Source organism: Poecilia reticulata, unplaced genomic scaffold (genome assembly GCF_904066995.2).
Source record: "Poecilia reticulata unplaced genomic scaffold, P_reticulata-male-v2 Scaffold_64, whole genome shotgun sequence".
NCBI classification, from domain to species: domain Eukaryota; kingdom Metazoa; phylum Chordata; class Actinopteri; order Cyprinodontiformes; family Poeciliidae; genus Poecilia; species Poecilia reticulata.
The window spans coordinates 723-24,984 of record NW_027675162.1 but is presented as its reverse complement, the minus strand read 5'-3'; the positions used below and the strand labels follow the sequence as shown (position 1 = coordinate 24,984).

The following is a 24,262-nucleotide window of genomic DNA, read 5'->3' as shown; positions in this document are numbered from 1 at the left end:
ATGTTTGAATATGGTTTCGAGTAACAAAAAAGCGTGTTATGATGGATTAAATGGGCTGATACGTCATCGTGACTGTTAAACACATAACGCTGAGTGGGTGGACCGCTCCAAGATGGCCGCCCTAAATCTGGTCAGCTACAAGTAGTGAGAGCGGTCATTCATCAACAGAACGCTGTTCATGACAGTGATGAAAAAGCAATGCTATTTAATAAGACTTAAATCTAATACATTTTGAACTTTGAACAAAAGCCACAGTAAAACATGAGTAACGAAGGGAAATAAGGAGTCTATCTGATTTTGAATCTAATTATTTAAATTTTGCTTAAATGGTTTGCACCTCCGGTTTGCACCTGTGGTTTTGTGTAATCCTAATCTGGCCCGCCGTTAATTTTATTAACTGCGGGATGAAGAAAAAAGACCTATAAGTATGGATGTGACCATGACTCTGAGGTGGATAATTTCTCCCAATGCCCGCTTTTGCCGACAGTCCTGCTTTAGTGTGTTAGTTGTTATGTCTGTGGCGAGAACAAGAGCACAAACAAGAACACGTTAACCTGCCACGGCTTTATGGACATGCGCAGTTGAGTGGCTTTAAGTGGCGTTCAATGAACGTCACCAGCATTTGATGAGCGCCTCTCCCACAGTAAATTACATTTATATTTTCTATTTAATATTTTTTTATGACAGTGATGAAGAAGCAGTGTTATTTAATAACAATTTATGCCAATACATTTTGAACTTTCAACAAAAGTCACAGTAAGGCATAAGTAACGAAGGGAATTAATAATTAGTCTATATAATTTTGAATGTTATAATTAATTCTAATTCGATAAAAAATAAATGCAGTTCAAAATGTTTGTTTCAAAACCCGAATTGTACATGAGACTTAAAATTGGTGCCAAATCTTTCTTGAATTGATTTAACAAGCATGTAAAAGCCACAGTCGTAATCGAAGTGGAAATATCCGAGTCCTCCTGAATGCCTCTGACGCATGACGTGACGTTCTTTGCCGTTACTTCTCACTTCTTCGTTTGTCCCCAACAGGTAAGCGGTGTGTTATTTGGGTCTGTCGTGATAATAAAATTATAAACAATGAGAGACGGTTTCCTTGTCAAATAGTTATTACATAATTGCTTCTTAAGTGTGGCTGTAACTTAATAAAGCTGAAAGCCGCTATACGGAGTTTTTTTCTGATAGCAAACAATCATTAGCATATGCTAAAATTGACGGTATCACTCGTATGAAAACCTGTCCATTCAGATTGCAGAGGGTATTTCCAATTGACTTAATTTATAACCATGTATGTTAGTATTTGTCTTCATGATCAGCTTCTATTCAGCTAAATATGTATAAAATTGCTACGGTAACCTCGGAGTTGATTAGACTTTTCAGTTCAACTGAAACGGACTGTCAGCCGTTAAGAGGCTGTTCGATAAACGTTGCTTTGTTCTTGGGTTGTGACGTGCAGAGCTGGCTTGCAATAATCAGAAAATGTAAGAGATGAAAGACGGTTTCATTCTTAAAGATATTAATAATCGCTTCTTAACGAATCGCCATACCATAATGAAGTTATAAACCGCTAACCCTCCTATTTCTGATGGGTGCCGACCGTTAGCATGATATGCTATCATTGACGCCTACTATATGTCTTAACTGAAAACCATTCTAACGTGTTAACTGTTGGAATTCACCTAAATATACACAACGTGTTGTGTATTTTTCTGATCAAGTCAATAATTGTGAGATAACACACAGTGTCTTTTCACAGATGAAAGAAAACTGCTCACCAGCGTTCTTTGCCTGGTAAGTACATTGCAAAGTTCAGCAGCCTGTCGAGCGCAAATGTTTTTAACAATAAATTTGGAAATATACGATTAGACAGTGACAATGTGGAAAACCTGAATGTTTTTGACAGTTTCATTCTGAACCAACATTTTATGAACACAGAAATCTCACAAATTGGGCTGGAAATATTTAAAGCTTTTTAGCAAACTTCCTCATTTTGTTGAAATTTTTTTTCTGTACTGTGCTACCATCTTTGTGCACTAAACGAATGTGTAACAAGGTGGTGATCTTATGAGCTGTCTAAAATCCACATACATTACAATCTTAGTATCTAAAAACTAGACTCGATGTCTTTTAAAAAATCCTCTTAGACAGAACCTTGTCTGAAAACATAAATAAGGTAATAGTGTCACTCCCAACTCTTCATTGCAATAGACTATCGAATGCACTATTAAAATGGCCCTATTAGGGACAGATGCTCACAGCAGAAGCAGAGTGATGCAAACATAGGACTGCTGCTTTTTACGTTAGTCTGTTTTGTCTATGTGCCTTTGTTAAATAAATTCAATAAATTTAACTGTTATTTCCCTCCTTTCAGACAACCTAGATATTTCCACCAAATTCTGCTCAGTGAGGTGAGTACTAGCAGCATGTGGCTTTATTTGATTTAAAAAAGTTAGCTGAAACGTCCAGAAATGTCTAGATCAAAGCAGCTTGTGTACAGAGGACAAAGAACCTTAGCGGATATGTGTGTTCTGGACTCCTGAAGGTTTTCTGGTCAGCTAATACAAACTGTTTCTACTCTCCCTCACAGAGAGAAGTGGACCCAAACACCTTTCTCCCTGGTGAGCGGATGTTTCAACGTGGATCAGCCGAGCTGTCACAGCTGATCCAACTTGACTCACACACAATTTGAATAAAATCATGTCCACAAACATTTGCTTTAAATTAGATTCAAACAGGATATGTTGGTTATGCTCACATGACGACCCTGTTGTCCAAAACCCTGTAAGAAACATGACTCAGTACTGCAACAACCCTCTGAGTTGTTTTCTGGACTCATGATGAGGTTTTCTGTCACTCACTTTAATCTCTGTGATGAAGAAGGTCAAGTCAACATTAAATTCTGCTAAAGCAACTGGCTCTTTTATCTGTTGGTATGCTGGGATGCATCTTATTTCAGTAAGAATATCATAATCTACATTCATTGAACTATTTCAATAAAGGTCATGAAAACACAGCAACAACCCAATTCACACCACAAAGCTTAGTTCACAATAGTAGTAGGTATGAATCTCTTCACAGTTTGAACCTTTTCAGATGAAATCTGACCAGAAGCTGCTCTGTTGAGAATGTTTCGTTTTGATGTCTATTGGCTGTTCTTTTGTCTCGCAGGTGTTCCACGGACCCTCTTTTCTAACCACTGTCGGAAGCATTTTAATTTTCCAACTGTGTTTTTTCCTTTCCTCTTCCTTCCAACATATCTGGAAAACCATTTACTGTGCATTTTACTATCCCATCCCTAAACTCTCCTACGAATTTCTTCAAAAACCAGCATCCCAATAGGTGGCCTGGTTTTTCCGAATTCAGGAGCCTGGTTTACCAGTAACCAGAGTTCCCTTTATTTCTTCAACCATCAGTTTACTGCCAAATTGATGTTTGCCTGTCTCTCTTAATCTAGTTTACCAGTAACTAGATCTGTTTTCCACTCACATCTTACGTCCTGTGACCTCTGAACAGTTCTTCTATTGATTTTGTGACATGAATTTTGTGGCATTGATTTTGTGGCTATATATTTGAGAAATCCTACTTCTATCGAGTTCATCAGTAACTCATCTGACTATCATTGAGAATCTGAGAGAATCTCCCCTCTCACTGCTCTGTCTTTCCTGTCTACCTCTCTCCACCGTAAGAGTAAATAACTGGGAAGCTTCACACATCTAAGACGTCATTTTTGAGTAATCTCTTAAGTTTGAAAAGCTTCCATTTAAAAATTGGCCAAAAATAATTACTCAAAACAGGTCAACTAAAAACTTGATCTGTATAAATTTTGAAATTGAAAGCAAAGTTTGCTTTCTGCTGAACTACATTGCTCCAATTCTAATTGGACTTAAGTAAAGCTCTGGTCTTGTCTGACAAAATATATTTATAGAGCACTATTGGCATAAAGTCAAAAACAGTAAAAAGAAAAAACGTAAAACTTTGATATTTCTAAGACGTCTTTTTGAGTAATCTGATTTGGACCTGAAGTTTAAAAACACTTCTATTTCAAAATTGGATTATAATTTTCTATTTTAAATAATTTCTGAAACAGATCAACTAAATACTTGATCTGTATACATTTAAAAACTGAAAATTAATCTTCTGAGCTAAATCTTTATTGAACAAAATTCCAATTGGACTGAAGTAAAGCTCAGTTTTTATCTGAGCTGCCTAATTCGTGTTCCTGCTTGCTGCTACTGACGTTGGACTGAACTTCAGGTTTGTTCACAGGTTTGTACTGACTAGCTATTCAACACTAATACATTGATTGTAAGTGCATTGGTGTAGTTTTGTGTTGTATCTGCTTATCTTGAGATAAAAAGATCAACAACGACCATTGGAGTTGCTGTTTCCTGCCTGACCTGTCCAGAAGTCTAAACAACAATGCCCAGAAAGAATCAGCGTTCCCAGGCTCAGAAGCTCAGATGGCAGAAGGAGAAACAGCCTCAGAGCGATAAAGTGACAGGTACTGACTCGGAGAACAAGTCAGTTGGAGAGTCTTTTGAACGACAGCAGGTAAACAATATAAGTGAAAACAGTTTATCCTCTGTGACACTATCTAATGGAAACACTGCCAAACCAGTATTTCAGCATAATGCAAGAGATACAAAAAGTGCATCACAAATGTCTTATGCTGACATGGTGAAAAGGGGACGTGGTTCAGCTCAGCAGTCTCGAGTTAATGTAGAACTTCAGCCATCAGTGATAAATGTGTGTGCCTCACGGAGTCAAGATTCGTTAAAATATGGAAAATACAGGAACAGTCAGTGTATGGCAAACAGTTTGGTTTTTCTGGCTTTTTTCCATGAGAATGAAACAATTACCAGACCAGATCTTGACCTCATTCTGGATAAAGGTGATGCCGTGTACAGACAGGCTAGAGAAAGATTTCCTCGTAGCATCCATTTGGCAACTGATGAACTACCAAATGAGGTACTGGCACGCAGGTCAACATATCAGATCGCCATGACTCCAGTACCCGTATGTGGAACATTTGGAGGTGGACAGAGTTTTCCAAGCCTGGAAAAAGCATTGAGACAATTGTCATCAGATGTACAATATGGGCTGCTGATCATGTCAGGCTTGGCCATTGGGGTTTTTAGAAGCAGATTTGGTGAGTATGGATACTTTGACCCACACACAAGGAACAAAAATGGAATGCCAATGACATGCAATCTTTTAAACTTTGGCACAGCAGTGATGCTGAAATTTTCCCGTCTTAGTGACATGATTCACAGATTAAAATCAGTGTACACAATGCTTAATGTTCCATCATCTTGTGCATTTGAACTCCAGCCCCTCTCATTTTACCAGAGAGACGCTTCAGACACAGTTGGCACCTCTCCACTGTTAAATGAATCCGAGACACCAACTGCTGTTCAGCAAGAGGTTGAGTCTGCTTCCCTGACACAAAACATTCCTGCTCTTGAGTCAAACATCAATGTTGAAGTCATGTGTCCTGTTGCAAGTGGTCCTTCTGATGATGTAATTGAAGGTGTATCTAATGCAGTTAGTTTTATGTCGTCTGTCACACAAGAAAATATAGTACTCCCCATTTCCAGTGAACAAAAAATGCAACAAGTGCACTTTTGGAAATGTCTTTGAAACTGTCAAAGTACCCTAAAGCGAAAAGACAAAAGATGAAGATGAGACTACTTAAGGCAGAGATACCGAAACAAAGAAAAGAGAATCAAAAAAGGAAGGAAAGAGAAAACTATGCATTAAGCGAGTCCTTCAGAGCAAAGAAAATATCTTATTCTCACAGGAATTTTCAAAACAACCCTGAAAGGAAGCAGAAGAAAAACCTGTACATGAAAAATCTGTATAGACAGAGTTATGAGTTTAAAGAGAAACAGAGATCACGCATCAGAACAGCATACAAAGAGAATGAAAAATTTAAACAGAGACAAAAATACTATGTGAGTAATTTATACAGAAATAATCCTAGATTTCAGGAACGACAGAAAAGCTACATCAGAAATTTATACAGAAATAATCCTAGATTTCAGGAACGACAGAAAAGCTACATCAGAAATTTATACAGAAATAATCCTAGATTTCAGGAACGACAGAAAAGCTACATCAGAAATTTATACAGAAATAATCTAGATTTCAGGAACGACAGAAAAACATTTTATACAGAAATAATCCTAGATTTCAGGAACGACAGAAAAGCTACATCAGAAATTTATACAGAAATAATCCCAGATTTCAGGAACGACAGAAAAGCTACATCAGAAATTTATACAGAAATAATCCTAGATTTCAGGAACGACAGAAAAGCTACATGAGAAATTTATACAGAAATAATCCAACATTTAGACAGAGACAGAGGTCTTATAGACTGAGCTTTATGCAAAAAACAAAGATTTCAGGCTGAAACACAAAGAACTGATGAAAACCCTGATGAGAGACAAATACAATAAAGACAGTTCATTCAGGATGCTGCAAAAGAACAGATGTGCACTGAATGTAAAAAGAGCTACATCAGAAATTTATACAGAAATAATCCAACATTTAGACAGAGACAGAGGTCTTATGTGACTGAGCTTTATGCAAAAAACAAAGATTTCAGGCTGAAACACAAAGAACTGATGAAAACCCTGATGAGAAGACAATTCATTCAGGATCTTGTAAAGGAGCAGATGTGCATTGAATGTAAAAAGAAATTAAAGCTCCGCGGAGCCTCAAGCGGCCCGAGCAGCCAAGCGCCGCTCCGGCCTATAGCCACCGCGGGGGATCCAGCACCGCCGCCCGCCTGCCACCGCGTACCCTGTGGTACAGTTGAGGCGCGCGTCCGCCATGCAGTTCGCATCATTCACTTCGGCATGGTTCCCTGAGGACACACCACAAATTTGGTGCAGATCGGTCGATGTAGAGAGGAGATATTGATGATGGGATAGTCTAGGGGCGCTGTAGAGTAAAATCACAATTCAATCCTTTTGGGCTCTTTAGCATTGAGTACAGGTCAAACGTATCCAGTCTGGTGCCAATCGGAAGATGCGTGTGTGATTCAGAGACAATTGCATGAATATGGCGAAGGACAGCCAGTTGGCCACGCCCCCATGAGTCAGAGTTCATCATCACAGTTCATCATCAGGTCATATTATGTCAGGTGGTAGAAGATTAATTCCATATGTATTACTCAGTAAAAATAAGACATACAGTAGAAAAAACAGGTAACTTCCAGTCGAAAGTGGGCGGAGCTAAGGTTGCGTCATCATCTGACCATGAGAATGTAATGAGGGTTGGTCAGTACTGAGACATAGGAAGTCTGAAGCAGCTGTGACCTTGTATGTGGAAGTTATTTCACTTTGATGTTTTATGGCGAATAGTCAAAGTTTGGCACTTAGCCACGCCCACATGCTTTAACATACAAAAATTCCTGTGATAACTTTAGACCTTTAATGTCTGAACTGTCTGCTGACTGAGTTTGAAGTCTGTATCTGAAACGCTGTAGGAGGAGTTCGATCAAATATGACGTCTGTGAAAAACAGCAAATGGCGAATTTAATCCAAAATGGCCGACTTTCTGTTGGTTTGGACCATGGCTCCAAGAGGCTTTTTTGTAGGTCCTGACAAGATACACAAGTGTACCAAGTTTCATAATTCTAGGTTAAACAATGGCTTGGGGCTGATTATTTAAAATCTTCAAGGGGCGCTGTTGAGACATTAGGCCACGCCCACAAAAAATAACACTGGATTCCTGTCGAGGGGCCCACAAGGATCAAACCTAGTGAGTTTGGTGCAGCTGGGCTTTAAACTGTGGAATTCAAGGCCAAACGTAAGGAGACGGCGTTAAAGGTCACTTCGCCACGCCGCCACGCCCACCTGCTGCATCCAAACCAACGGGGTTGGACACCCTGAGACACCAACATGTCTTCTGTCTGTCGACAGTGTTCATGTTGATTAGGTAAAAGGGGTCAGATAGTGAACGTTCGCAGTAAAACATGACACTTCCTGTTCTAAGGGTGCGTGGCTTAGGTAATCTCAAATTTCACAACTGGGTGTCGTAGGTCATCCAAAGGTGATCACACACAGAAGGTTTGGTGGCTTTGTGAGTTTATTTGTAAGAGATATAACAGTTTATTACATTCTGGTGAGTCGGTGAACTTTGACCCCTGGTATGACCCCTTCAGCATGCTCCAAAACTCACAAATTTGATAACTTTGAATCGGCCAAACCTTACGAACAATCTGACCGAGTTTGAAGCCGATCGATCGAAATCCCTAGGAGGAGTTCGATCAAATGCGACGTGTGTAAACGGCCAAAATGGGCTCAAAATCGGAACTTCAATCCAAAATGGCCGACTTCCTGAGATAGTTGCACTATGACATTAATTGTAAATTCAGAGTGTCTTGGGGAGCTCTACAATGTACCGAATTTCAAGTCTCTACGATAAAGTAAGTGAATAGAAAGGGTCTTTTGAAAGTTTCTAGGGGGCGCCCTTGAGCCGTTTCTTTGCGATTTTTGCGAGACCTTGAAATACGTAAATTTCACACGGGTTCTATGCGCCGCCAAGTTTGTGAGTTTTTGAATATGATAAAGCCCCCAAAAAGCCAATTCATTTGGCACAAGAATAATAATTAAAGCTCCGCGGAGCATCGAGCGGCCCCGCAGCCAAGCGCCGCTCGGCCTATAGCCACCGCGTGGTCCCAGCACCGCCTTCCCCAGCCGCCGCCGATGCTCTGACGGAACAGCCGAACCGCCCTCCTTGAATTACTCAGTGTGTCATGTTTGGCTTGCTCACAGACAATGCACAAAAATCTGTTGCGATTGGCTGCAGCAGTAAATCAGGGGTCACCAACCTTTTTGAAACTGAGAGCTACTTCATGGGTACGAGTCATACAAGGCTACCAGTTTGACACCTCTTCTGAAATAACAAATTTACTCAGTTTGCCTTATATATTATCATAATGATTAATGATACTTATCCATGAGAATACTCATCCATGAGAAGCACTGATCACGTTAATTATCTCACAATAATAGCAATAAAACAAGGTGGGAAACAATATCAATATTCAGCACTTTATCTCTTTTAATCTGAGTAATTGGGTGATTCTTTTTTGCGGCGACATTTCGGCCTCAGGATTTTTGAAAAAAAAGTATTGTTTTAAGATTTTAATATTTTGTTACAACACTCACATGTTTAACAATAAGAAATTAATAATGGGCAAGCACTGAATTGGATAAATTAATTATTATATGTAGGGTTTTTTCACCATTGTCTCTGAATGTGTTCCACCCTTTTATGAACATTTACATATGGACCACAAATAATAAATAATGAATTTTTCTTAGAAAGAGTGTGTCCCTTTTACTACATGTTTTTTTATTGAAATTGTCACACATCATGAAGTTACAAATCATTTATGACTGTATTGTAAAGAAAACCCTGTTTTTTTACTCATTATTACTGACATCATAGAATATATTGGTAATTTCAAAAACTTAGACCAATATTTGCAATTATTGGTCTTCAACTCCCAACATGGCTCAGAAAAATCCACAGTACTTTATGTTTCTGTAACAATATTTAATAAAAACATGTGTGGAATGGAACATAACATGGTGGATTGTCCCATAACAGGGTGGAAAATAAAAGTATTTGATTCTAAAATCTGATGATTTTCATTATTAGTTGAAGGATTCCTAACAGGGTGGAACTTTAAGCTTTACATATACAGGTTTAACATATTTAAGATAAGAAAAAGTACAGAGACGGTGATTGTTGAAGCTCACTTTGTTTTCCATGGTTGAACTCATCAAAACCAATTGATGTCACTTACATTAAATGGTTTTTAAGGAATTTTAGACTTTTTGAATGCAGAAATGAAACATCCTAACAGGGTGGAAAGTTAGTACTGGCACATGTATAAGATGAAGAAAATATCAAATGAGAAAATGGTTTCAGTAGATTAAATTGCATATTAAAATAAGGTGTACTCCAGTCAATCAACTTATTGAAGAAAAACATAAATATAAATATATTTATAGTTTAAATGTCATGAGGAAGTCTATTACGCTGCACTGGTCAAACATGAAATTGAACATGTTCGTCAACAAAAGGTGTGTAAAGAACAAAATATTTGAAAGGCATTTCGTTTATATTTGAATAATGACAAACATCTAAATGTATAATTAAAATACTTTGTTGTAAATATTTGGCACATTTTACAAAAATTAATAGTAAGCAAAACATGGGGACATGGAATGTTGCCGCAAAACAATCACCCAACTGTTACATTTTTAGATAACCACTTACATCTCTACATTTCATAGGAAAAATATCCAATTTTCACTAGCCACTCAAACAATTTTTTCAACAAATCATGAACTATGTTGCACCATGCTTCAAAAAGTTATCAATTATGTAATGTTAAAGAAAAATCAACTTACATATTTTAAAAAAAATCTTGTCACATTTTGAACTCATGACCAAATCTGCTGCATTTTTAATAAAATTGTAACTGTTATATGTCATGAACCACTTTTAAATTGAACACAAGCTAGCTAACCTTCAACAGAATAACAAACCTTTAATGACTAAATCTAACATTATGCTTTTTAAATTTTACTGAATAAACATTTTTCACAATCTTTCCTAACAATCTTTCCACTGTCCAACGGCGCAACAAGTAACCAAGCAGAAGGAGCATCGTGACTGTTTTTATCCTCCCTCCCACTGCAATGTTTGCCATTATATAGGAGACGAAATCAATTAGCAATGAGCATGCTATGTGTTCATACGTTCAACTTTTACTTATTCAGCGATTAAATAAATGTGTGTGTATATATATATATATATATATATATATATATATATATATATATATATATATATATATATATACACACACATTTATTTAATATCTGATATATATATCAGATATTATATATATATATATATATATATAAACAAATAAGGGCTCTAAGTGAGGCTTCAGTCCTTAGGAATTAGTAAAGATCCGTCCAGAAGAATCAGATCGTTCCTGAATGTTATATCACTATATTGCAGACTTTGGTCACAGCGTTGTCCCATATATGCGACACCTCAGTCAACACCGTATAATTCAGCGCATAGTGACAACTTTTTTTATCAGATGCAACATTTGTCTCTGTACAGCTAGCTTAGCTAGCATCACGTCCACAGATATTACCTTTCTTTAAGCTATCCTTCCAAGTGACGCTAAAAGTTGGACGAAGTCCCCGCCGTCTGTGAAAGCGAAGCGCTGCTGATTTTACATGTCGCCATATATTTTGATTTATGCAGCGCATTTATATTACTGATGATTAGGCAGCTTCACCCGCTCAGAGGAAACCACTGCGCATGTCTTGGAGCTCCGCGTGCGAGTAAAGGTGGAGCCGATGGGTGACAACAGACACTACGTCACGTTATTGCTGGGATTTTACGGCGCCACCTTAAATCCCTGAACTTCACATTTTAACGGAAGAAAAGAGCAACGCGACTTGGATGTAACAGTAACGCGCAGTTTTGTAGAAATGTAGTGAAGTAGAAAGTACAGATACTTACTGTAAAATGTAGTGGAGTAAAAGTAGAAAGAACCCATTATTAAATCTACTTAAGTACAGAAACACGAAAACTACTTAAGTACAGTACTTCCCACCACTGTTTACAGCAGCGCTCCCTGCTGCAGCCCGCAACATCTCATGCAGATTAGCCAATGTAGAGAGGAGATATAGCTATTTGATTAACCGAAGGGGGGAAGTGGAGTCAAGTTATAATCTAATGCTGGGGTCTTTAGAGGTTCACTGAAGTCAGCCATAAATATCTGGTGGAAATCACATGAAGTCTGGTTGATTTAGAGACGATCGTTGACATGGCTGGTATTGCTATTTGCTAATAAGGCACGCCCACATGCTTCAGCTAGCAGCCGAAGCATGTGGCTTCGGCTGCTAGCTACGCTTCAGCTGAAGCACACTTGAAATCAGCAGTTGGAAACGGGGGGTGACATCACCATTAGAGATGGGGTTTTTTTTACTGAGTAAAAAACTCAGTAAAAAACTGAGTTTTTTACTCAGTTTTTTACTCAATAAAACACTGAGTCTTTTACACAGACTCAGTTTGTGTTTTACACAAAATGAGTCTGTGTAAAACACAGACTCAAAACTGTGTCTGTGTAAAACTCAGTTATACACAGAGTTGATCATCATGTCATTTTATATCAATTAGCACAGCATTGAACCCATTTGAGTCAGAGTAAATGTAAGACTACAGAGATGGTGACAGTTGAAGCTCACTTTGTTTTCCATGGTTGAATTCACATCAAAACCAATTGATGTCACTTACATTAAATGGTTTTTGTGGAATTTTAGACTTTTTGAAGGCAGAAATGAAACATCATAACAGGGTTTAAAGTTAGTACTGGGACATGTATAATAGGAAGAAAATATCAAATGTGAAAATGGTTTTAGTAGATTAAATTACATATTAAAATAAGGTGTAGTCCAGTCAATCAACTTATTGAAGAAAAACATATATATATATATATATATATATATATATATAGTTTAAAAGTGATTAAAAAGTCTATTACACTGCACTGGGGACACATGAAATTGAACATGTCAGTCCACAAAAAGATGTGTAAAGAACAAAATAATATTTAAAAGGCATTGTGTTTATATTTGAATAATGGTAAACATCTAAATCCATCCATTTTCCTGCACCCTTGTCCCTTAGTGGGTTGGGAGGGCTGCTGGTGCCCATCTCCAGCTGGCGTGCAAACATCTAAATGTATAATTAAAATACTTTGTTGTTCAGTTGTTTCAGTGGCTACCTGTATTAGCTGTTTGCAAGTTTCCTGCCGGTGTTGCCCGTACTGGACTGTGTTTGAGCTTCTCTTTATTAATTATAATAAACATCATCATCATCACCTGGGTCTCAGTGTTCATCTCACCACCAACAACCACAAATCATGACAGTTTAAGTTTTGGGAGAATGTATGTGCATCTGAACAGCTTCATTGATACTTTATCTTGTCACTTGTGTTGACATTAGCTACATTGTGTTTACAGCAGCGCTCTCTGGTGCAGCCCACAACATCTCATGCAGTTTGGCCAATGTAGAGAGGAGATACAGCTGTTTGATTAACCTAGGGAGTGCAGTGGAGTCAAGTTATAATCTAATGCTATTGGATCCTTTAGAGAATCACTGAAGTCAGCCATAAATATCTGGTGGAAATCACATGAAGCCTGGTTGATTTAGAGACGATTGTAGACATGGCTGGCATTGCTATTTGCTAATAAGGCATGCCCACATGCTTCAGCTAGCAGCCAACATTCACAGAGTTCATCATCAGTCATTTTATATCAATTTGCACAGCATGAACCCATTTGAGTCAGAGTAAAAGAAGACTTCCGCAGACAAAAACAGGTGACTTCCTGTTGGAGGGGGCGTGGCTAAGGTGATGTCATCATATGACCTTGTGAATGTGATCAAGGCTGGCCAATAATGAGACATGAAAGTCTGATGAAGTTGTCACTTTTCCTGTAGAAGTTATTGCATTTTAGTATTTCATGTCACAAAGCCAAAGTTTGACACTTAGCCACGCCCACATGCTTTGATGTACGAGAATTCTTTTGATAACTTTTTACCTTCAATGTCTTAAGTGTGTGCTGAGCGAGTTTGAAGTCTGTATCTCAATAGCTGTAGGAGGAGTTCGATCAGATGCGACGTCTATAAAAACCGGAAATGGCGGCTTTGATCCAAAATGGCCGACTTCCTGTTGGGTTTGGACCATGGCTCCAAGAGACTTTTTTGTACATCCTGACAACGTACACATGTGTACAAGTTTCATAATTCTAGGTTAAAGCATGGCTTGGGGCTGATGATTTAAACTCTTCTAGGGGGCGCTGTTAGACATTAGGCCACGCCCACCAAATATTGCACTGGATTACTGTCCGGAGTTGGATAAGGATCCATCTCAGTGAGTTTGGTGCAGCTGGACTCAAATTGTGGAATAGAGAGCCAAACGTATGGACACGGTGTTACAGGTATATTCGCCACGCCGCCACGCCCACCTGCTGCCTCCAATACAAACAGCGTTGGAAACCATAACACACCAACAGGTCTTCTGTTTGTGGACACAGTTTCATGAAGATTAGGTTAAAGAGGTCAGATAGGGACTGATCACAATAAAACATGACACTTCCTGTACTAAGGGGGCGTGGCTTAAGTGATCTCACAATTTCACAACTGGGTCATGTAGGGCATCCAAAGGAGATCACACACAGAAAGTTTGGTGGCTCTGTGACTTCTTTTAGGAGATATAACTGTTTATTATTTTATGGTGAGTCAGTGAACTTTGACCCCTAGTATCACCCCTTCAGCATGCACGAAAACTCACCGTTTTGATAACTTTTAATCGGGCATGCCTTCTGAACCAACTGACCAAGTTTGAAGCCGATCCATCGAAAGCCCTAGGAGGAGTTCGATCAAATGCGAAGGCTATAAACGGCCAAAATGGGGTGAAATTTGCAAATTCAATCCAAAATGGCCGACTTCCTGTTTGACATACACTATGAGAACAATTATAAATTCTGAGGCTTGGGGAGTTCTACAAGTGTACCAAATTTCAAGTCTCTACAATAAAGTAAGTGAATAGGAAAGGGTCTTTTGAAATTTTCTAGGGGGCGCCGTTGAGCCATTTTTTTGCGATTTTTGCGCGGACCTTAAAATACGTAAATTTTTCACAGTCTCTATGGGCCTACCAATTTTGGTGAGTTTTTGAATATGTTAAAGCCCCCAAAAAGGCAATTCATTTGACAGAAGAAAAATAAAAAAAAAAAAAAAAAAAAAAAAAAAAAAAAAAAAAATAATAAACATTTGAAAAACAATAGGCCTTCGCAGCGCTTAGCTGCTCGGGCCTAATTAAAGCTCCGCGGAGCATCGAGCGGCCCTCGCAGCCAAGCGCCGCTCGGCCTATAGCCACCGCGTGGTCCCAGCACCGCCTTCCCACAGCCACCGCCGATGCTCTGACGGAGCAGCCGAACCGACCCTCCTTGAATTACTCAGTGTGTCATGTTTGGCATTGCTCACAGACAATGCACAAAATACGTTGCAGATTGGCTGCAGCAGTAGATCAGGGGTCACCAACCTTTTTGAAACTGAGAGCTACTTCATGGGTACTGAGTCATACAATGGGCTACCAGTTTGCCACTCTCTTCTGAAATAACAAATTTACTCAGTTTGCCGTTAGTTATATATTATCAATAATGATTAATGATACTTATCCATGAGAATACTCATCCATGAGAAGGCACTGATCACGTTAATTATCTCACAATAATTAGCAATAAAACAAGGTGGGAAACAAATATCAATATTCAGCACTTTATCTCTTTAATCTCAGTAATTGGGTGATTCTTTTTTGCGGCAAAATTTCGGCCTCAGGATTTTTGAAAAAAAAGTATTTTAAGTTGTGAATATTTTGTTACAACACTGACATGTTTAACAATAAGAAATTAATAATGGGCAAGCACAGGATTGGATAAATTAATTATTACATGTGGGTTTTTCACCATTGTCTCTGAATGTGTTCCACCCTTTATGAACATTTACATATGGACCACAAATAGTTAAACATTTAAATTGAAAAATAATGAATTTTCTTAGAAGAGTGTGTCCCTTTTACTATATATGTTTTTTATTGAAATTGTCACACATCATGAAGTTACAATCATTTATGACTGTATTGCAAAGAAAACACCTTTTTTACTCATTATTACTGACAGCATTGAATATATTGGTAATTTCAAAAACTTAGACCAATATTTGCAATTATTGGTCTTCAACTCCCAACATGGCTCAGAAAAATCCACAGTACTTAATGTTTCTGTAACAATATTTAATAAAAACATGTGTGGAATGGAACATAACATGGTGGATTGTCCCATAACAGGGTGGAAAATAAAAGTATTTGATTCTAAAATCTGATGATTTTCATTATTAGTTGAAGGATTCCTAACAGGGTGGAACTTTAAGCTTTACATATACAGGTTTAACATATTTAAGATAAGAAAAAGTACAGAGACGGTGATTGTTGAAGCTCACTTTGTTTTCCATGGTTGAACTCACATCAAAACCAATTGATGTCACTTACATTAAATGGTTTTTAAGGAATTTTAGACTTTTTGAATGCAGAAATGAAACATCCTAACAGGGTGGAAAGTTAGTACTGGCACATGTATAAGATGAAGAAAATATCAAATGAGAAAATGGTTTCAGTAGATTAAATTGCATATTAAAAAAGGTGTACTCCAGTCAATCAACTTATTGAAGAAAAACATAAATATAAATATATTTTATAGTTTAAATGTCATGAGGAAGTCTATTACGCTGCACTGGTCAAACATGAAATTGAACATGTTCGTCAACAAAAGGTGTGTAAAGAACAAAATATTTGAAAGGCATTTCGTTTATATTTGAATAATGACAAACATCTAAATGTATAATTAAAATACTTTGTTGTAAATATTTGGCACATTTTACAAAAATTAATAGTAAGCAAAACATGGGGACATGGAATGTTGCCGCAAAACAATCACCCAACTGTTACATTTTTAGATAACCACTTACATCTCTACATTTCATAGGAAAAATATCCAATTTCACTAGCCACTCAAACAATTTTTTCAACAAATCATGAACTATGTTGCACCATGCTTCAAAAAGTTATCAATTATGTAATGTTAAAGAAAAATCAACTTACATATTTAAAAAAAATCTTGTCACATTTTGAACTCATGACCAAATCTGCTGCATTTTTTAAATAAAATTGTAACTGTTATATGTCATGAACACACTTTTAAATTGAACAAAGCTAGCTAACCTTCAACAGAATAACAAACCTTTAATGACTAAATCTAACATTATGCTTTTAAATTTTACTGAATAAACATTTTTCACAATCTTTCCTAACAATCTTTCCACTGTCCAACGGCGCAACAAGTAACCAAGCAGAAGGAGCATCGTGACTGTTTTTATCCTCCCTCCCACTGCAATGTTTGCCATTATATAGGAGACGAAATCAATTAGCAATGAGCATGCTATGTGTTCATACGTTCAACTTTACTTATTCAGCGATTAAATAAATGTGTGTGTATTATATATATATATATATATATATATATATATATATAAAAAAAAAAAAAAAAAAAAAAAAAAAAAAAAAAAAAAAAAAAAAATAATATATATATATATATAAACAAATAAGGGCTCTAAGTGAGGCTTCAGTCCTTAGGAATTAGTAAAGATCCGTCCAGAAGAATCAGATCGTTCCTGAATGTTATATCACTATATTGCAGACTTTGGTCACAGCGTTGTCCCATATATGCGACACCTCAGTCAACACCGTATAATTCAGCGCATAGTGACAACTTTTTTAATCAGATGCAACATTTGTCTCTGTACAGCTAGCTTAGCTAGCATCACGTCCACAGATCTTACCTTTCTTTAAGCTATCCTTCCAAGTGACGCTAAAAGTTGGACGAAGTCCCCGCCGTCTGTGAAAGCGAAGCGCTGCTGATTTTACATGTCGCCATATATTTTGATTTATGCAGCGCTTTTATATTACTGATGATTAGACAGCTTCTCCCGCTCAGAGGAAACCACTGCGCATGTCTTGGAGCTCCGCGTGCGAGTAAAGGTGGAGCCGATGGGTGATAACAGACACTACGTCACGTTATTGCTGGGATTTTACGGCGCCACCTTAAATCCCTGAACTTCACATTTTAACGGAAGAAAAGAGCAACGCGACTTGGATGTAACAGTAACGCTGCAGTTTTGTAGAAATGTAGTGAAGTAGAAAGTACAGATACTTACTGTAAAATGTAGTGGAGTAAAAGTAGAAAGAACCCATTATTAAATCTGCTTAAGTACAGAAACACGAAAACTCTACTTAAGTACAGTACTTCCCACCACTGTTTACAGCAGCGCTCCCTGCTGCAGCCCGCAACATCTCATGCAGATTAGCCAATGTAGAGAGGAGATATAGCTATTTGATTAACCGAAGGGGGAAGTGGAGTCAAGTTATAATCTAATGCTGGGGTCTTTAGAGGTTCACTGAATCAGCCATAAATATCTGGTGGAAATCACATGAAGCTGGTTGATTTAGAGACGATCGTTGACATGGCTGGTATTGCTATTTGCTAATAAGGCACGCCCACATGCTTCAGCTAGCAGCCGAAGCATGTGGCTTCGGCTGCTAGCTGAAGCCACATGCTTCAGCACGCTTCAGCTGAAGCACACTTGAAATCAGCAGTTGGAAACGGGGGGTGACATCACCATTAGAGATGGGGTTTTTTTTTACTGAGTAAAAAACTGAGTTTTTACTCAGTTTTTACTCAATAAAAAACTGAGTCTTTTACACAGACTCAGTTGTGTTTTACACAAAATGAGTCTGTGTAAAACACAGACTCAAAACTGAGTCTGTGTAAAACTCAGTTATACACAGAGTTGATCATCATGTCATTTATATCAATTAGCACAGCATTGAACCCATTTGAGTCAGAGTAAATGTAAGACTACAGAGATGGTGACAGTTGAAGCTCACTTTGTTTCCATGGTTGAATTCACATCAAAACCAATTGATGTCACTTACATTAAATGGTTTTTGTGGAATTTTAGACTTTTTGAAGGCAGAAATGAAACATCATAACAGGGTTTAAAGTTAGTACTGGGACATGTATAATATGAAGAAAATATCAAATGTGAAAATGGTTTCAGTAGATTAAATTACATATTAAAATAAGGTGTAGTCCAGTCAATCAACTTATTGAAGAAAACATAAATATATATATATATATATATATATATATATATATATATATAGTTTAAAAGTGATTAAAAAGTCTATTACACTGCACTGGGACACATGAAAATGAACATGTCAGTCAACAAAAAGATGTGTAAAGAACAAATAATATTTAAAAGGCATTGTGTTTATATTTGAATAATGGTAAACATCTAATTCCATCCATTTTCCTGCACCCTTGTCCCTTAGTGGGGTTGGGAGGGCTGCTGGTGCCCATCTCCAGCTGGCGTGCAAACATCTAAATGTGTAATTAAAATACTTTGTTCAGTTGTTTCAGTGGCTACCTGTATTAGCTGTTTGCAAGTTTTCCTGCCGGTGTTGCCCATACTGGACTGTGTTTGAGCTTCTCTTTATTAATTTATAATAAACATCATCATCATCACCTGGGTCTCAGTTTTCATCCTCACCACCAAAAACCACAAATCATTACAGTTTAAGTTTTGGGAGAATGTATGTACATCTGAACAGCTTCATTGATACTTTATCTTGTCACTTGTGTTGACATTAGCTACATTGTGTTTACAGCAGCGCTCTCTGGTGCAGCCCACAACATCTCATGCAGTTTGGCCAATGTAGAGAGGAGATACAGCTGTTTGATTAACCTAGGGAGTGAGTGGAGTCAAGTTATAATCTAATGCTATTGGATCCTTTAGAGAATCACTGAAGTCAGCCATAAATATCTGGTGGAAATCACATGAAGCCTGGTTGATTTAGAGACGATTGTAGACATGGCTGGCATTGCTATTTGCTAATAAGGAATGCCCACATGCTTCAGCTAGCAGTAACATACACAGAGTTCATCATCATGTCATTTTATATTAATTAGCACAGCATTGAACCCATTTGAGTCAGAGTAAAAGCAAGACTTCCGGCAGACAAAAACAGGTTACTTCCTGTCGGAGGGGGGCGTGGCTAAGGTGATGTCATCATATGACCTTGTGAATGTGATCAAGGCTGGCCAATAATGAGACATGGAAAGTCTGACGAAGTTGTCACTTTTCTTGTAGAAGTTATTGCATTTTAGTATTTCATGCACAAAGCCAAAGTTTGACACTTAGCCACGCCCACATGCTTTGATGTACGAGAATTCTTTTGATAACTTTTCATCTCAATGTCTTAAGTGTGTGCTGAGCAGTTTGAAGTCTGTATCTCAAAAGCTGTAGGAGGAGTTCGATCAGATGCGACGTCTATGAAAAACCGGAAATGGCGGCTTTGATCCAAATGGCCGACTTCCTGTTGGGTTTGGACCATGGCTCCAAGAGACTTTTTGTACATCCTGACAAGATACACATGTGTACCAAGTTTCATAATTCTAGGTTAAAGCATGGCTTGGGCTGATGATTTAAACTCTTCTAGGGGCGCTGTTGAGACATTAGGCCACGCCCACCAAATATTGCACTGGATTACTGTCCGGAGTTGGATAGGATCGATCTCAGTGAGTTTGGTGCAGCTGGACTCACAATTGTGGAATTAACAGCCAAACGTATGGACACGGCGTTACAGGTAACTTGCCACGCCGCCACGCCCACTTGCTTCCTCCAAAACAAACAGCGTTGGAAACCATAACACACCAACATGTCTTCTGTTTGTGGACACAGTTTCATGTTGATTAGGTTAAAGAGGTCAGGTAGGGACCGATCACAATAAAACATGACACTTCCTGTTCTAAGGGGGCGTGGCTTATGTGATCTCAAAATTTCACAATTGGGTCTTGTAGGCATCAAAGGTGATCACACAAGAAAGTTGGTGGCTCTGTGATTCTTTGTAGGAGATATAACTGTTATTATTTTATGGTGAGTCAGTGAACTTTGACCCCTAGTATCACCCTTCAGCATGCACGAAAACTCACCGTTTTGATAACTTTTAATCGGGCATGCCTTATGAACAAACTGACCAAGTTTGAAGCCGATCCATCAAAGCCTAGGAGGAGTTCGATCAAATGCGAAGGCTATGAACGGCCAAAATGGGGTGAAATTTCAAATTCAATCCAACATGGCCGACTTCCTGTTGACATCACTATGAGAACAATTATAAATTCTGAGTGTTGGGGAGTTCTACAAGTGTACCAAATTTCAGTCTCTACAAAAAGTAACTGAATAGGAAAGGGTCTTTTGAAATTTTCGAGGGGCGCCGTTGAGCCATTTTTTTGCGATTTTCGCGGACCTTAAAATACGTAAATTTTTCACAGTCTCTATGGGCCTACCAATTTTGGTGAGTTTTTGAATATGTTAAAGCCCCCAAAAAGGCAATTCATTTGAGGCGAGAAAAAAAAAAATAAAAATAAATAAAAAATAATAAACATTTGAAAAACAATAGGCCTTCGCAGCGCTTAGCTGCTCGGGCCTAATTAAAGCTCCGCGAGCATCGAGCGGCCCTCGCAGCCAAGCGCCGCTCGGCCTATAGCCACCGCGTGTTCCCAGCACCGCCTTCCCCCAGCCACCGATGATGCTCTGACGGAGCAGCCGAACCCGCCCTCCTTGAATTTACTCAGTGGTCATGTTGGCTTTGCTCACAGACAATGGCGTGCTTATTAGTGAGAAGACTGGCATTGTATGCTGTTCACCAGTGCTCTGTAATCTGGTGTGTAACTTGAAACTGCAACTGTGAGTGCATCTTTCAGATGTGCATCAGTGAGACATGTTCTGTGTTTGTTCTTGATGAAGTTCATGTCAGAAAACGCTGATTCACAGAGATAGGTTGAACCAAACAGGCTGGTAACCTTCATAGCTGCTGTGCTTACACCACTGCACCATCTATTTTACTTTCAATACCAGTGGGATCTAGTTTTAAATTGTATGTTTAATTTTTTATTATTTTGTTTTAATTACAGCACTTTGTATCAGTGTGGTTGTTTTAAAGTGTTTTGTAAATAAAGTTGGTTTGGTTGGATTGATTCCATTTAACCTACAGGGCACAGTAGAGTCAAGTTATAATGTAATATGTTGCTGTAACATTCAGTCTTCAGTTTTTTCAGTGGCTACCTGTATTAGATGTGTGCAGGTTTTCCTTCCGTGTTGCCCATATTGGACTGTGTTTGAGATTCTCTTTATTAAATTATAATCATCATCATCATCATCATCATCACCTTGGTCTCAGCGTTCATCCTCACCACCAACAACAACAGTTTATGACAGTTTAAGTTTTGGAAGAAAATATGTGTGTCTGAACAGCTGGATTGATACTTTATATCTAGTCACTTACGTTGGCATTAGCTGCATTGTGTTTACAGCAGAACTCCTTGGTGAAGCACACAACATCTCAGGCAGATTAGCCAATGTAGAGAGGAGATGCAGCTATTTCATTAACCGAAAGGGTGCAGTATAGTCAAGTTATAATCTAATCTTTAGAGGTCCACCAGTCGATCATAGAAAATCTGGTGCAAAACGGATGAAGCCTGGTTGATTTAGAGGCAGACAAAAACAGGTGACTTCCTGTTGGAGGGGGCGTGGCTAAGGTGATGTCATCATATGACCTTGTGAATGTGATCAAGGCTGGCCAATAATGAGACATGGAAAGTCTGATGAAGTTGTCACTTTTCCTGTAGAAGTTATTTTACTATTTCATGGCACAAAGCCAAAGTTTGACACTTAGCCACGCCCACACGCTTTGATGTACGAGAATTCTTTTTGATAACTTTCACCTTCAATGTCTTAGGTGTGTGCTGAGCAAGTTTGAAGTCGTATCTCAAAAGCTGTAGGAGGAGTTCGATCAGATGCGACGTCTATGAAAAACAGGAAATGGCGGCTTTGATCTAAAATGGCCGACTTCCTGTTGGGTTTGGACCATGGCTCCAAGAGACTTTTTTGTACATCCTGACAAGATATACATGTGTATCACGTTTCATAATTCTAGGTTAAAGCATAGCTTGGGGCTGATGATTTAAAATATTCTAGAGGGCGCTGTTGAGACATTAGGCCACGCCCACCAAATATGCACTGGATTACTGTCCGGAGTTGGATCAGGATCCATCTCAGTGAGTTTGGTGCAACTGGACTCAAAATTGTGGAATACAGAGCCAAACCTGGACAGGTATATTCGCCACACCGCCACGCCCACCTGCTGCATCCAAACAAACGGGTTGGACACCCTGACACACCAACATGTCTTCTGTTTGTGGACACAGTTTCATGTTGATTATGTTAAAGAGGTCAGATAGGGACCGATCACAATAAAACATGACACTTCCTGTTCTAAGGGGGCGTGGCTTAGGTAATCACAAATTTCACAACTGAGTGTCGTATGTCATCCAAAGGTGATCACACACAGAAAGTTGGTGGCTCTATGAGTTTTTTGTAGGATATAAATTGTTAATTATTTTATGGTGAGTCAGTGAACTTTGACCCCTGGTATCACCCCTTCAGCATGCACGAAAACTCACCGTTTTGATAACTTTAATCGGGCATGCCTTATGAACCAACTGACCAAGTTTGAAGCCGTTCCATCAAAAGCCCTAGGAGGAGTTCGATCAAATGCGACGTGTTGTAACAGCCAAATGGGGTCAAAATCGGAACTTCAATCCAAAATGGCCGACTTCCTAGGATACTTGCACTATGACATTAATTGTAAATTCTGAGTGTCTTGGGGAGCTCTACAACTGTAGCGAATTTCAAGTCTCTACGATAAAGTAAGTGAATAGGAAAGGGTCTTTTGAAAATTCTAGGGGGCGCTGTTGAGCCATTTTTTATGCGATTTTTGCGTAGACCTTAAAATACGTAAATTTTTCACAGTCCTCTATGGCCTACCAATTTTGGTGAGTTTTTGAATATGTTAAAGCCCCCAAAAAGGCAATTCATTTGACAGAAGAATAAAAAAAATAATTAAAGCTCCGCGGAGCATCGAGCGGCCCTCGCAGCCAAGCGCCGCTCGGCCTATAGCCACCGCGTGGTCCCAGCACCGCCTTCCCCCAGCCACCGCTGATGCTCTGATGGAACAGCCGAACCCGCCCTCCTTGAATTACTCAGTGTGTCATGTTTGGCTTTGCTCACAGAAAAATCACAAAAAGCTGTTAAGGATTGGCTGCAGCATGTAGATCAGGGTTGCTGGTGCCCATCTCCAGCTAGCGTGCAAACATCTAAATGTATAATTAAATACTTTGTTGTACATATTTGGCACATTTTACAAAAAATAATTGTAAGCAAAACATGGGGACATGGAATGTTGCCGCAAAAAAAGAATCAACTTACATATTTCAGCTATTTGATTAACCTAGGGAGTGCAGTGGAGTCAAGTTATAATCTAATACTATTGGGGTCTTTTGAAGTTCACTGAAGTCAGGTAGAAAAGTCTGGTGCAAATCACATGAAGCCTGGTTGATTTAGAGACGATTGTAGAAATGGCTGGCATTGCTATTTGCTAATAAGGCACGCCCACATGCTT

At 38.5% G+C, this 24,262-nt stretch overlaps 1 long non-coding RNA gene across 1 annotated transcript; it reads left to right on the top strand.

The window, feature by feature from the left end:
• The first annotated feature begins 739 nt into the window (after nt 1–739).
• On the top strand, nt 740–2,801 carry LOC145550512 (uncharacterized). The gene is made up of 3 exons (XR_014086402.1): nt 740–1,803; nt 2,384–2,420; nt 2,600–2,801. It is a non-coding gene; the product is annotated as an uncharacterized LOC145550512 (long non-coding RNA).
• Nucleotides 2,802–24,262: the final 21,461 nt, after the last annotated feature.